We start from the raw sequence: 12,470 nt of genomic DNA, 5'->3' as shown, positions 1-12,470 counted from the left end.
TCGTCTACGTCCGCGTCGCCCTCGTCATCGCCATGTCTTCACCAAGCGAAGCTGACCGTCTCCGCGAGAAGGCCGAAGCCGAGAAGAAGGCGGCAGAGGATACTGCCGCCGCCGCCGCTGCTGCTACCGCGAACTGGCCGATCGGAGGGTATGATGTGTTTGTCTCTCTCATGTTTCTGTCTGCACTAGTAGTATTGCCTATATGCGTAGATGTTTCTGCCATATGCGTAGTACTTGCTAGTATACTCCGTGATCAGTATGTCATGAATCTAGTCAATGCCATGTTAGTAATTATTTCATGGATTAATCTGCTCGGAAAATTGCCTATTTCCTTAACAATCCAAAAACCTAATTTCTGTAGGAATTTTTCGAGTAATGGTTTTGCTGCTGCACTGAAACCGGATAAGTTTACCGGCACTTTTTTCAAGCATTGGCAAACGAGAACCACCTTATGGATCACAACTATGAACGTGTTCTGGGTTGCCGGTGTCACTCCTACGGAAACTATCACTCCTGAACAGGAGAAGATGTTTAAGGAGGCCACCGTCCTATTCCTTGGAGCAGTCATTAGCGTGATCGGATATAAGCTGGTTGATGCATATTTACATATGCATGTTGCCAAGGACTTGTGGGAGGCGCTCGAATCTAAATTCGGGGCCACCGATGCTGGGAATGAGATGTATGTTATGGAGTAGTTCCACAATTACAAGATGGTTGACAACCGTTCTGTATTGGAACAAGCTCATGAGATAATATGCATAGCTAAGGAACTTGAGGTTCTTAAGTGCAATTTGCAGGGCAAGTTTGTCGCGGGCTGTATAATTGATAAGCTCCCTAATTCCTGGAGGAACTTTGCTACTACTCTGAAACATCAGAGGCGTGAGTTCTCAGTAGAGGACATCATCGGCCATCTGAGTGTTGAGCAGAACTCGAGAGCAAAGGACTCCAATGGAAAAGCGGTGGAAAGCTCTTCTGCTGCCAATATGGTACATCAGAGGAACTTCAATTCTCACAAGCCCAAGGGAAAGAATTCTGTCCAACAGAATACCGACTTCAAGAAGAAGGGAAAGAAGCCCTTCAAGAAGAATAAGAAGGGAGATGGCTGCTATACTTGTGGTTCAGAGGAACATTGGGCGAACAAATGCCCAAACAAGTACAAGAAGCCGGCACAGGACTCCAAGTCTGCCAATATGATTCTGGGCAACAATGAAAGTGGTGCATCTGGGTACGGTAATTTACTTACTGTATTTACAGTTTGTCAGTCCATCGATTGGTGGGTGGACACGGGTGCAAATATTTATGTGTGTGCTGACTTATCATTGTTCTCTTCTTATCAGGCCACCGGTGGCGGGTCCGTATTGATGGGGAATGGCGCGAGTGCTTCTGTTCTTGGTGTTGGCACGGTCGATCTGAAGTTTACTTCGGGAAGGATCGTGCAGCTGAAGAACGTGCAGCATGTCCCCGCCATCAAGAAGAATCTCGTTAGTGGCTCGCTTCTGTGTAGAGAAGGGTTTAAGTTGGTATTCGAGTCTAATAAAGTAGTAGTTACGAAATATGGACTTTTCGTTGGAAAAGGTTATGAATGCGGAGGTCTGTTCCGCCTTTCTCTTGCAGATTTTTGTAATAAAGTCGTGAACAATATTCATTCGAGTGTTAATGAATCTGAAGTTTGGCATTCACGTCTTTGTCACATAAGTTTTGGTGTTATGTCGCGGCTAGCAAAACTGAATTTAATCCCAACTTTCACTTTAGCCAAAGGTTCTAAGTGCCATTCGTGTGTGCAAGCAAAGCAACCTCGCAAACCTCACAAGGCTGCAGAGGAGAGACACTTGGCACCATTAGAACTCATACATTCTGATCTTTGTGAGATGAATGGTGTGTTGACTAAAGGTGGAAAGAAATACTTCATGACATTGATAGATGATTCCACTAGATTTTGCTATGTGTATCTGTTAAATACTAAAGATGAGGCTCTACACTACTTTAAAATCTATAAGGCAGAAGTTGAGAATCAACTTGAAAAGAAAATTAAACGAGTCCGTTCTGATCGTGGTGGAGAGTACTTCTCAAACGAATTTGATTCATTTTGTGCGGAACACGACATTATTCATGAGAGGACGCCTCCCTATTCACCCCAGTCAAACGGGGTTGCCGAGCGGAAAAACCGTACTCTAACTGATTTGGTTAACGCCATGTTAGATACATCGGGTTTATCCAAGGCATGGTGGGGGGAGGCTATATTGACCGCGTGTCATGTCCTGAATAAAGTTCCTACAAAATATAATGAGGTCACTCCCTACAAAATATATTGACCGTGTCTCGTACTTACGTACTTGGGGCTACTTGGCGAAAGTCAATGTACCGATCCCAAAAAGCGTAAGCTTGGACCCAAAGACTGTGGACTGCGTTAATTTGGGATACGCTAAGAATAGCGTAGGCTATAGATTTCTAGTAGTGAAATCTGAGGTACCTGACGTGAAGGTCGGTACAATAATGGAGTCGAGGGATGCTACATTCTTTGAGGATATATTTCCCATGAGAGATATGCAAACACTACAAGGAATATGCTAATACACGACGCTATTTTTTCGTCGCTACATCGTCACGGTTTTTATTTTACGACGAACTCACGACGAAAAACCAAGCGTCGAAAACGGGGCGTCAGAAATGAACAACAACGCTGTTTTGATCAAAATCGTCGTAACTTTTACGACGATTCCTGAATTGTCGTAACCTTTACGACGATCCTAAATCGTCGTTGGCAATCTAACCCAGTCCTACGTGGCAAAATTACGACGAAATCAAAACATCATGGTTGAAATCAGCCCAACCCATTTCAATTGATCACATGGGCTGGTTTTATTTTTTTGGGCTTTTTCTTATTGAGCTTCTTTTTGGGCCTTAGCCTATTTACAATCATAGTATTTTTTCGAATTTTTTTATCATTATAATTTGGGCCCTCGCCTTTTAGTGCCCAAATACATTTGGTCCAGTTTCAGTTTTGACATTTTTCATTTTTGAATTCAGCAACTTTTTGTTTCAGAACTTGGTTTCATTTGTATTTGTTGAGCCTTTTCAACCCAATTATTTGTCCAATATTAAATCCAACACTATTTCATATTCAAATCAAGAAAACTCCAAGTCAAATTAAAATCATCCATCATATAACATCACATAATACATCTCCCAGGTTTACATAACACAATAACTCATCTCATGAATACATTTCCTTACACATGAATATAGCAAGAATGGACAGAATTACACAATAGAAATGGCACATCTGCTACTATCCCAACAGTACAATGGACTTCATTCCACTCTCCTATGAGACATGCTCGAGATGCGACAACTTGCCATCCTACAAGAACATTACGCTGCACATGAATCAAACAAACGGAAATAAATATAAAAAATATTAGAGTTAGTGTTCAAAATTTAGCAAGTTTGTGTTAAGAACTTGAGCTCCTTACTAAAAAATAATGTACAGGAGTTTGGCCACACCAAAACGTATAGTATTTTTTATTACTACTACTATATGGTTAGATTGAACTACTACGTCTCGTTTGGCAAGCTGACAATTAAATTGAGTGTACTAGAGTATACTGATGCAACTAGATTTGCATCCATCGCCTTTAAAAAATTACATGGAAGGATATGCCACCGGAGTCTAGTACCCAACAACCAATGATGCGGTTCACACTGACAGTAAAAGAAAACAAATTAAACTTGTATAGATATGGACATGTGGTAGGCTGGTGGCTCAGTCTGCCGTCCAAGTGACCAAGTTTAACCGATATAAGTTTAAGGTTTGTCTCCATGTTGCCAATAATGCAATATTTAAAGAATTGATTTGCATACTGCAGAATACTTCAATTAAAGTAAGAGTAAAACATGTTGCTATAGTTAATAAGGTAAGATGCCAGGCTGACCAGTCAAGAAACCTGAAGCAAAAAAAGGTTTCCAGCAGAAAAAGAAAAAGCTAAGGCATTCCCATCAATGTTTGGCCTCAATCAACATGCCATTCTTTTTAAGAAGACAAATAGATAAGCAATAAGCAATACTCACTGCTAAATTCAGTGTGTTGTGGATTTCGATTGACAAGCAGATAAGCAATACTCACTCTAAGCTACAAGCACTAGCTAAACCAAGCATCAGTTTTAAAAAGTTCGGTTTAAGATACTTAACGATGGGTGACATCTCAGTAGCATCTCCTAGTAACATCATATGCTTAGCTGACAAACTCCATTGTGTACCACAATAACAGAACCACCTCAAGCATCTCTACAACAATATATATATAGTGATGGCATGCCTAGCATCAGTTTTAAAAAGCTCGATTTTAGATACATCAAAGACCAAAAAAGGTCTCAGTGGTCTAAATGTTTCACATCCTCTGCTCAGCACACCATCATCATAATAGTGTTATTGAACTTACCATCATGGTCGATGGTGTCCTCGACAACCTTGGCCAGTTCCAGCATGGAGAACTCACCGGGGTTGCCCAAGTTGAATGGCCAGTTCCAGCATGGTGAACTCACCGGGGTTGCCCAAGTTGAATGGCCCAATGTGATCACCTTCCATCAGCCTCATCAACCCCTCAACTTGGAAGAGTGCTATTTTAGAAAGCGCATTCCAGATAGCATGGCCATAATTATTGTTCATTGATGGTTAGAGATGACCTACCAAATCAGAAACGTATTGGAAACTCCTGGTCTGCTTGCCATCGCCGTAAACCATCAAAGGCTCCTTCCTTAGCGCCTGCCATTATATTAACATAGAGCATTCGGGTGTTAGTTCGGAAATGAAAAGAAACTTGCGGTTTTTAAACTAGCAGAGCAACAGCGTTGTGTGTTTACCTGAGCAACAAAGTTCCTGACAACACGGCCATCGTCAATGCACATGCGCGGGCCATAGGTGGTAAAGATCCGAGCAATCCTAACCTGAATAGTGAACACAACAAAATACAACAATCACTACACATACAGTTTTATACAAATGGAATGGAAATTCCAGTGCTTGCAACAATATATTAGTACTCCCTCCATCCCGAAATTAATGTCGCACCCACAGTGTAATGGAAATTTTGCCAAAACCCCCTCGTACCATAAAATCTGTTACAGATAGATCCTGTCTCCTTTCTTCTTCCTCCGCCCGTCAACCTGCTCCTCCGCTGCCCAGGATCTGCACCTCCGCGATTCTCTCCCAACGCGATCTCGTCGCCTCCTGCCGCGACCACCCCAACCACCGATAGCACATTCCATGGCCCCAGATCAGAGCGCGTCGCCGCCACAGCCCTCGCACGCCGGCTTCTGCGGCGCACCACCCTAGCTTCCGCACGGTGGTCAGAGCGACCAGCGCCACCACACGCAACCACCCAGCCCATTGCACGCCGCCACCCGGCAGTCACACCGACGTCTCGCAGCGTCCTATCCTTTCCCTATCACCTGCTGGTGCTACTGTTTCGACCAAGAAATGGCAAGATTTTGTTTGTATTGGGAAAAAAATATCAGGAAACTTTTAATCAGGAAATGACAAGATTTTGTTAATTTTGGAAACATTCAATTGGGAAATGGCAAGGTTTTGTTAATTTTAGAAACATTTAATAAAAAAAATTAATCAGGAAATGACAAGATTCTGTTAATTTTGGAAACATTCAATCGGGAAATGGCAAGATTATGTTAATTTTGGAAACACTCAATCATGTTAATTTTGGAAACATTCAGTCAGACAAGATTAATGATGCTGACATGTTAAATTTCAGAAATACATGAAGTCTTGCTTTGAATTCTACAGCTGGAAACGCATGCATATAAGTCTTGAATGATAAGCTGAACGTCTAAACTCCACAACAAAACAAGAAGTCTTGCTCTGAATTTCACAGCTGAAGTGCCATTCAAAAATTGCCACTCTACTGGAAACTCTCTGTGAACATTTTGCTTCCTTAACATGCTTGCAGTGGGTAAACCACCTACAGTTTTCTCAAAGGTGCAAAGTCCCCATCATTTTTATCCTTGTTTACTGACTGATACTTGAGGAGTATAGAAGAGCCATGGTGCAGCCGACAGGACTTTGTTCAGGTAGTAGAAGCAAAGAATGACTTCCTTTTTGATTCAATTTGCAAAATCCTACTCGTGCTACTACTCTTGCCCTGGCAATAATGTGGGACATGATTATTTGGATAATGTTTTAAACTCTTAAGATTGGTCATGTACTCATGTGGTCAAAATTCAGAATGGTGATTGAACTTAACCGAATTTTTCAGTAAAGTTTCTGTGAAGACAATTTAACTGATTTTTCAACACATATCCAGATGAATTTTATACAACATGGCCATTTTAACACTAGGAGTATTTAAAAATGAGCAACTGGTGCATCTGCAGTCAAGTTTCTTCAGTCTAGTGAAAAAATAAGGTGGTGCAGGAGAATTTGTCAACACAATTTCTTCAGTCTAGTCACACAGTACCCTTTTAACTTACATCATAAAAGTTCTACTGGCTACCCAACACTACCAGAATCAATCTCAATATATTAACACTGGTATATGGTAGGAGTAGTACTAGTAGCGCTAACAAAGAACCAAAGGAACCTGTAATTGAATCGATAGTAGTAGTAGTATGTGCAATACAACTACGAATCGAACTAGCAGCAGTAGATGCGAAAATCTCTAGCAAGATCTACATACATAGTAATGGTGGTCAACCGAATCGAATCCAAGCAAGAGGAGAGGAGACAAGAGACCAGACTGGATCGGATCCCCAAACGAGCACCAAGGAATCGAATCCATGGCGGAATCAGAACCAGACCTTGCACGAGGTAGAAGACGCACACCTGCAGGAAGGGTCAAAATCAGCGGCTGTGAGTGCCTTAGGGATTCTAGGGATCGGAGGGGATCTGGGGTTGAAGGGGGGAAAGGGAGGAGAAGGAGCACATACGACATTGCGGAGCTCGGGTCCGAGCGCCAAGCTGCAGGAGACCCGCTGGAGCATCTCGTAGGCGAAGGCCCAGTGCATCTCAGGCGGGATCTCGCGCCTGATCGGCCCCGCCGCCACCTTGAGCCTGACCAACGCCGCCACCTCCTCCGACCGCGACAGCAACCCCATCGCCGCTCGGACCGAAAATCCAAAAATCACAAACCAAATCCCCCACCCCTCCCCTCCCCCTCCTCCACTCGGCGTGCCCCTGAGCCATGCATGAGCGCCATGAGCTCGTCGGTGTCGAGGCTGGCCCGCACCGCGCCCTCTGCAGTGGCCACCATGCCACCGGCGTCGTTGCCCTCCTGGGCGACGGCCTCCACACAGACGAAGCGGTCACTCTACGGGGCGGCACTCCTCTCCGCAACGCCGTCGAGGCTACCCCTGGTCAGATCACGGCGGCGGCTAGGGTTGGGCGATCCGTATCGGGTGGGATCGGGGGAGAGAGGGAGGCGTCGGCTAGGGTTAGCGCAGAGAGAGGAAGAGGAGGGCACGATGGGTTGGGTGAGGTTTGCTGCGGGGGGGGGGGGGGGTGGATGGACGGGTGGATGGATGGCCGGATGTTTGCCACGTCACCGATCCATGTCAAAACTCATTCCACCAATCAGATTTAAGCTTGTGTAATTTTTTCTTTTTCTTTTTTTCTCTTATATTTTTCATCCTATTATTCGGGGTAAACATACAGTTTGTCAAAATTAATCAATATTATGCATACGTTGAAATTAGAGATGGGCCTTAGGCCCATAAGACAAATTTCAGAAAAATCTCCAAGGGCCCATGTAGGTGATGGCATGACAAGGTGGTGGGAAGTTTAGTCCCACCCCGCTAGTGGAGGAGAAGTTGGACCCCTTTATAAGGGTCTCTCTTCCACATGCTATTGGAGAGTGAGAAGAGAAGGTGCCCTCGCGCACTCCTTCTCCGCCGCCCGCCTCGCCACGCCTCGCCACGACGTGCCGCGGGTTGCGGGAATGAGCCGAGCCGAGCTCATACCTACGCGCTTATTTTTGCCGGTCAGGAACGGAGAATACGTAACGGACAAGGCACGATCCGAGACGTCGGATCGTGGCTGTTACCGACTCGGACGTGGGTTTGGCCCACGTCTCTCCACCCAGCCGCCTTTATAAGCAGTCTATCGCCAACCCTAGCCGTCATGAGAATCAGATCACATCTGCCTCACGCGTTCGTTCCTTGACTGCTGCTGCCGCCGGCGACTCCGTCTCGTTTACTGCGTACACGGTCGACGGGAGAGCAGGCCTCCGAAACCTCGCCTCTCCGGTTCCTGTACGGGAGAGGGGCGATTAGGTTTTTGGGGAGCGATCACGCGACTGCTCGCCTCCGTCCGTCTGCTTCGTCTACGTCCGCGTCGCCCTCGTCATCGCCATGTCTTCACCAAGCGAAGCTGACCGTCTCCGCGAGAAGGCCGAAGCCGAGAAGAAGGCGGCAGAGGATACTGCCGCCGCCGCCGCTGCTGCTACAACCAACTGGCCGATCGGAGGGTATGATGTGTTTGTCTCTCTCCTGTTTCTGTCTGTACTAGTAGTATTGACTATATGCGTAGATGTTTCTGCTATGTGCGTAGTACTTGCTATTATACTACGTGATCAGTATGTCATGAACCTAGTCAATGCCATGTTAGTAATTATTTCATGGATTAATCTGCTCGGAAAATTGCCTATTTCTTTAACAGTGAAATAGTACTCCCTCCGTCCCAAAATAAGTGTCTTAAGCTTAGTACAACTTTGTACTAGAGCTAGTACAAAGTTGAGACAGTTATTTTGGGACAGAGGGAGTACTCAACAGATTCATTTGTTGTCCGGAAATAACTATAACAAAACATTTATTAACAACATTTCAGTGCCCGTTCCCGAGGGGAGAATGTCGCGATGCTAATTGAAAAGAAATACAATGATTAAACATACCCATAGACTAAAATCGCAGGCAAAACGGTTTACCGGTAGAAGAATTTTCCCGCGATGGCCAACAAAGGAATGTAGCGATCTCGGGCGATAGTGGCGCGATCTTCAATGATTTTATACTACTGGCAGATCACGGGAAGATTTTCTAGCCGCGATTAGCGGGCGAACGCAGCCAAATAGCGGGCGATTCTAATCAATGAACATACCTGAAAAAACCGCTACTTATTATAAAAACACTACTTGCAAGAGAATAGCTCTGCTCCATCTCCATGTCTGCAATTGATATCGTCCCCGTGTATATGTGCTGGAAGCTTTTTGCAAGTTTTAGTAGTTCACAAATATGGAAAATAGAAGCACTGTGGTCTGTCCCATGTGCCTAAACAAGGCAAGAATATAATCCAACCAGCACGAGTATATTCTTGCATGAAAGAATAACCCTCTGCTCCCTCTCCTATCTTGCATAATTAGTGAAGCCATGTGCTATATTAATTCAGTTTTTTTTTCGAAAATGAGGTTATCCCCCGGCCTCTGCATGAGAATGATGCATGCGGCCACTTTATTACTCCCTCCGTTCCAAAATATAAGACATTTTAGGTATTTCACTAGAAGACTACATACGGAGTAAAATGAGTGAATCTATACTCTAATATATGTCTATGTACATCCGTATGTAGTTTATAGTATAATCTCTAAAATGTCTTATATTTAGGAACGGAGGGAGTAGTAAGCAAATAGTTCAACAAAGTCGCAATATTAATTCAGATGTTGCTAAAACACTTCACATACTTTGGTCAACTCTAGTAAAATAGTACGCATTTTACAATGAGGCAACATACACACACATATATATCGATCCTGACAACTTCATCTCTGAGAAAACCATCTACTCTTATGTTAAAAAAGACAGTCTACTCTTTGTTGGTATAGCAAAACATTGGACACGCATGATGACCTATAAAAATGCAATCCAGTAAATTTCCTGCCAACCAATGCAAGAATTAAATCAAGGACCCGGAAAATGCCTGCCACAACCGCTGCTGGATCTGACCCACCCTCTGTAATTCGGCCTCCGACGGCATCTCCTCCCAGTACCCGCAGCAAACGGCTTCGTACTCCTCTTGGGTGAGATGGGTGAACTGATCGATGCATCGGTTGTTTCTGTAGACCCCGATGGCGTAGCCAGCGTTGTGCTGGTCCATGTCGTGGAGGGCCTCCTTAAATATGGTGTACCGGCGCTCCTCGTGCGCGATGGAATTGTAGGTAATTCCATGTCGTACCTTCCACTCCGTAAAGATCTTGCGTGTTTCCTCCTCGGTCCTTCCCTTCTCCCAGGAGAAGACGAAGTAGCCTTGGTCATGCCATTGCCGGTCGATGAGGCCGAGCCTGTGTTTGAACTGCTTCTCCTCGGCGAGGGAGCTGTACTTGGTCCATTCGAAGAAGTTGAACGTTTTGCTAGTGGATATTGAAAGCAAACACTACAGTTTCATCGCTGCTGTCTCTTCATTTCATATCCCGTCGCACTCTTCGGCTCCCGTCGCTGGCCTCTCGCCTCCTTCTCCTGCGCCTATAAAAGAGAGGTCGCTCCTCTCCCGAGATAATGCATCAGAAGTTGTTGGTGTTAACCATTGTTGTTTAGTAGTTCGTCTAGTTTATTTTCGTTTGGGTCTGTTCAGTCTAAGTCTAGTACAACGATGCATGCTATCATGGTGAAGTGGACTGACGGAGTGGCAATGGTGCGAGCTGATCATCGGTCAAGTGAAGTCAGGAGTTGTGAGTACATGCATAAGTGCTAGGTAGATTTGATCAATACATGCATGCAGCCAAGAGCGAGAGGGATCTATACGTTGCCGTGCCAAGAGACTAGCTCAAAGTGAGATGAGTTAGTTGAGGCAAAGACGTTGAGTTGGTCTAGGAATGGCTGGATGTGCATGCACTTGTTTAGTGGAGTACATGCGTGTGTGGAGCGTGAGTTTAGGATCAGGCCGATGTGTATGGCTTGGCCCGTGCGTTTTCTTCCCTTTTAAATACCCGTGTAATCACTTGGGTTAATCAAGAGAAAGAGAGTCAGAAAAGGCACAAGTTGTGCGGTGCCAAAACTCCCGTGTACTTCTCTTCTATCTTGTGTACGTGAGTTCATCTCCTACCTTCGGCAGAGATTACATTTGGTATACAGAGCTTCGTTGCGATCCACTACGTCGGCCATGTCCATCGTCCCGTACGACGCCGGAGGGAGCATGGTGTCGCTCCCCGTGCCGATGCTCACCAGTGACAATTACACCGTGTGGTCGATCAAGGTGGAGGCGAACCTCGACGCGCAAGGGCTGTGGGAAGCGGTGGTTCCGGCGGAGGACTCGGAGGCGGCGGTCATCGCGAAGAAGGACAAGCCGGCGAGGGCATACCTCCTCGGAGCGCTCTCCGAAGACATCCTGTTGCAGGTGTCGTCGAAGAAGACGGCGGAGGAGCTGTGGGCGAGCCTGAAGACACGGTTCATCGATGCGGACCGGGTGAGGGCGGCGCGGCTCTCCACTCTCCGCGGTGAGTTCGATCGCCTACGCATGGAGGACGGCGACGAGATGGATGCGTACGCCGGGAGGATCAGTAGCATGGCAGCAAGGTATGCGGCCCTCGGAGCGACGCTCGACGATGCGGCAATGGTGACGAAATTGCTCGACACTGCGCCGGACCGGCTGTACGCGGCGGTGGCCGGAATTGAGAAGTTCTGCGACGTCGACAAGATGCCGTTCGAGGAGGCGCTCGGGCGGCTGAAGGCGTTCGAGGAGCGGACGAGGCGGCGCACTCAGGATAGCGGTGGACGAGGCGGCGACCAGCTCATGCTCACGGCAGCGCAGTGGGAGGCGCGGAAGGGTGAGCGCGGTGGCACCAGCAAGAGGAGGAGCAACTTCGACATCCGCAAGGTGCGCTGCTACAACTGCCAAGACTACGGACATTACGCTAAAGATTGCACCGTGCCAAGGAAGGAGCAGGCTCATCTCGCCACCGTGGATGCCCACGACGAGACGGCGCTGCTGTGAAGGTCGTCATAGAGGTGATCGAATAAAGCACAACAAGGTTAAGGGGGTGATTGTTGGTGTTCACCATTGTTGTTTAGTAGTTTGTCTAGTTTATTTTCGTTTGGGTCTGTTCAGTCTAAGTCTAGTACAGCGATGCATGCTATCATGGTGAAGTGGACTGACAGTTCGGCAATGGTGCGAGCTGATCATCGGTCAAGTGAAGCCAGGAGTTGTGAGTACATGCATAAGTGCTAGGTAGATTTGATCAATACATGCATGCAGCCAAGAGCGAGAGGGGTCTATACGTTGCCGTGCCAAGAGACTAGCTCAAAGTGAGATGAGTTAGTTGAGGCAAAGACGTTGAGTTGGTCTAGGAATGGCTGGATGTGCATGCACTTGTTTAGTGGAGTACATGCGTGTGTGGAGCGTGAGTTTAGGATCAGGCCGGTGTGTATGGCTTGGCCCGTGCGTTTTCTACCCTTTTAAATACCCGTGTAATCACTTGGGTTAATCAAGAGAAAGAGAGTCAGAAAAGGCACAAGTTGTGCGGTGCCAAAACTCCCGTGTAC

General features: G+C 46.2%; 2 pseudogenes; both read right to left on the bottom strand.

Annotated features, from left to right (window-relative positions):
• Positions 1-4,148: 4,148 nt before the first annotated feature.
• On the bottom strand, positions 4,149-4,233 carry LOC123445775 (annotated as a pseudogene).
• Positions 4,234-4,315: 82 nt separating this feature from the next.
• Positions 4,316-4,402, bottom strand: LOC123445772 (annotated as a pseudogene).
• Between the last annotated feature and the right edge of the window lie 8,068 nt (positions 4,403-12,470).

Source organism: Hordeum vulgare, chromosome 3H (genome assembly GCF_904849725.1).
Source record: "Hordeum vulgare subsp. vulgare chromosome 3H, MorexV3_pseudomolecules_assembly, whole genome shotgun sequence".
In the NCBI taxonomy this organism is placed as follows: domain Eukaryota; kingdom Viridiplantae; phylum Streptophyta; class Magnoliopsida; order Poales; family Poaceae; genus Hordeum; species Hordeum vulgare.
This window is presented reverse-complemented; position numbering and strand designations above follow the sequence as displayed.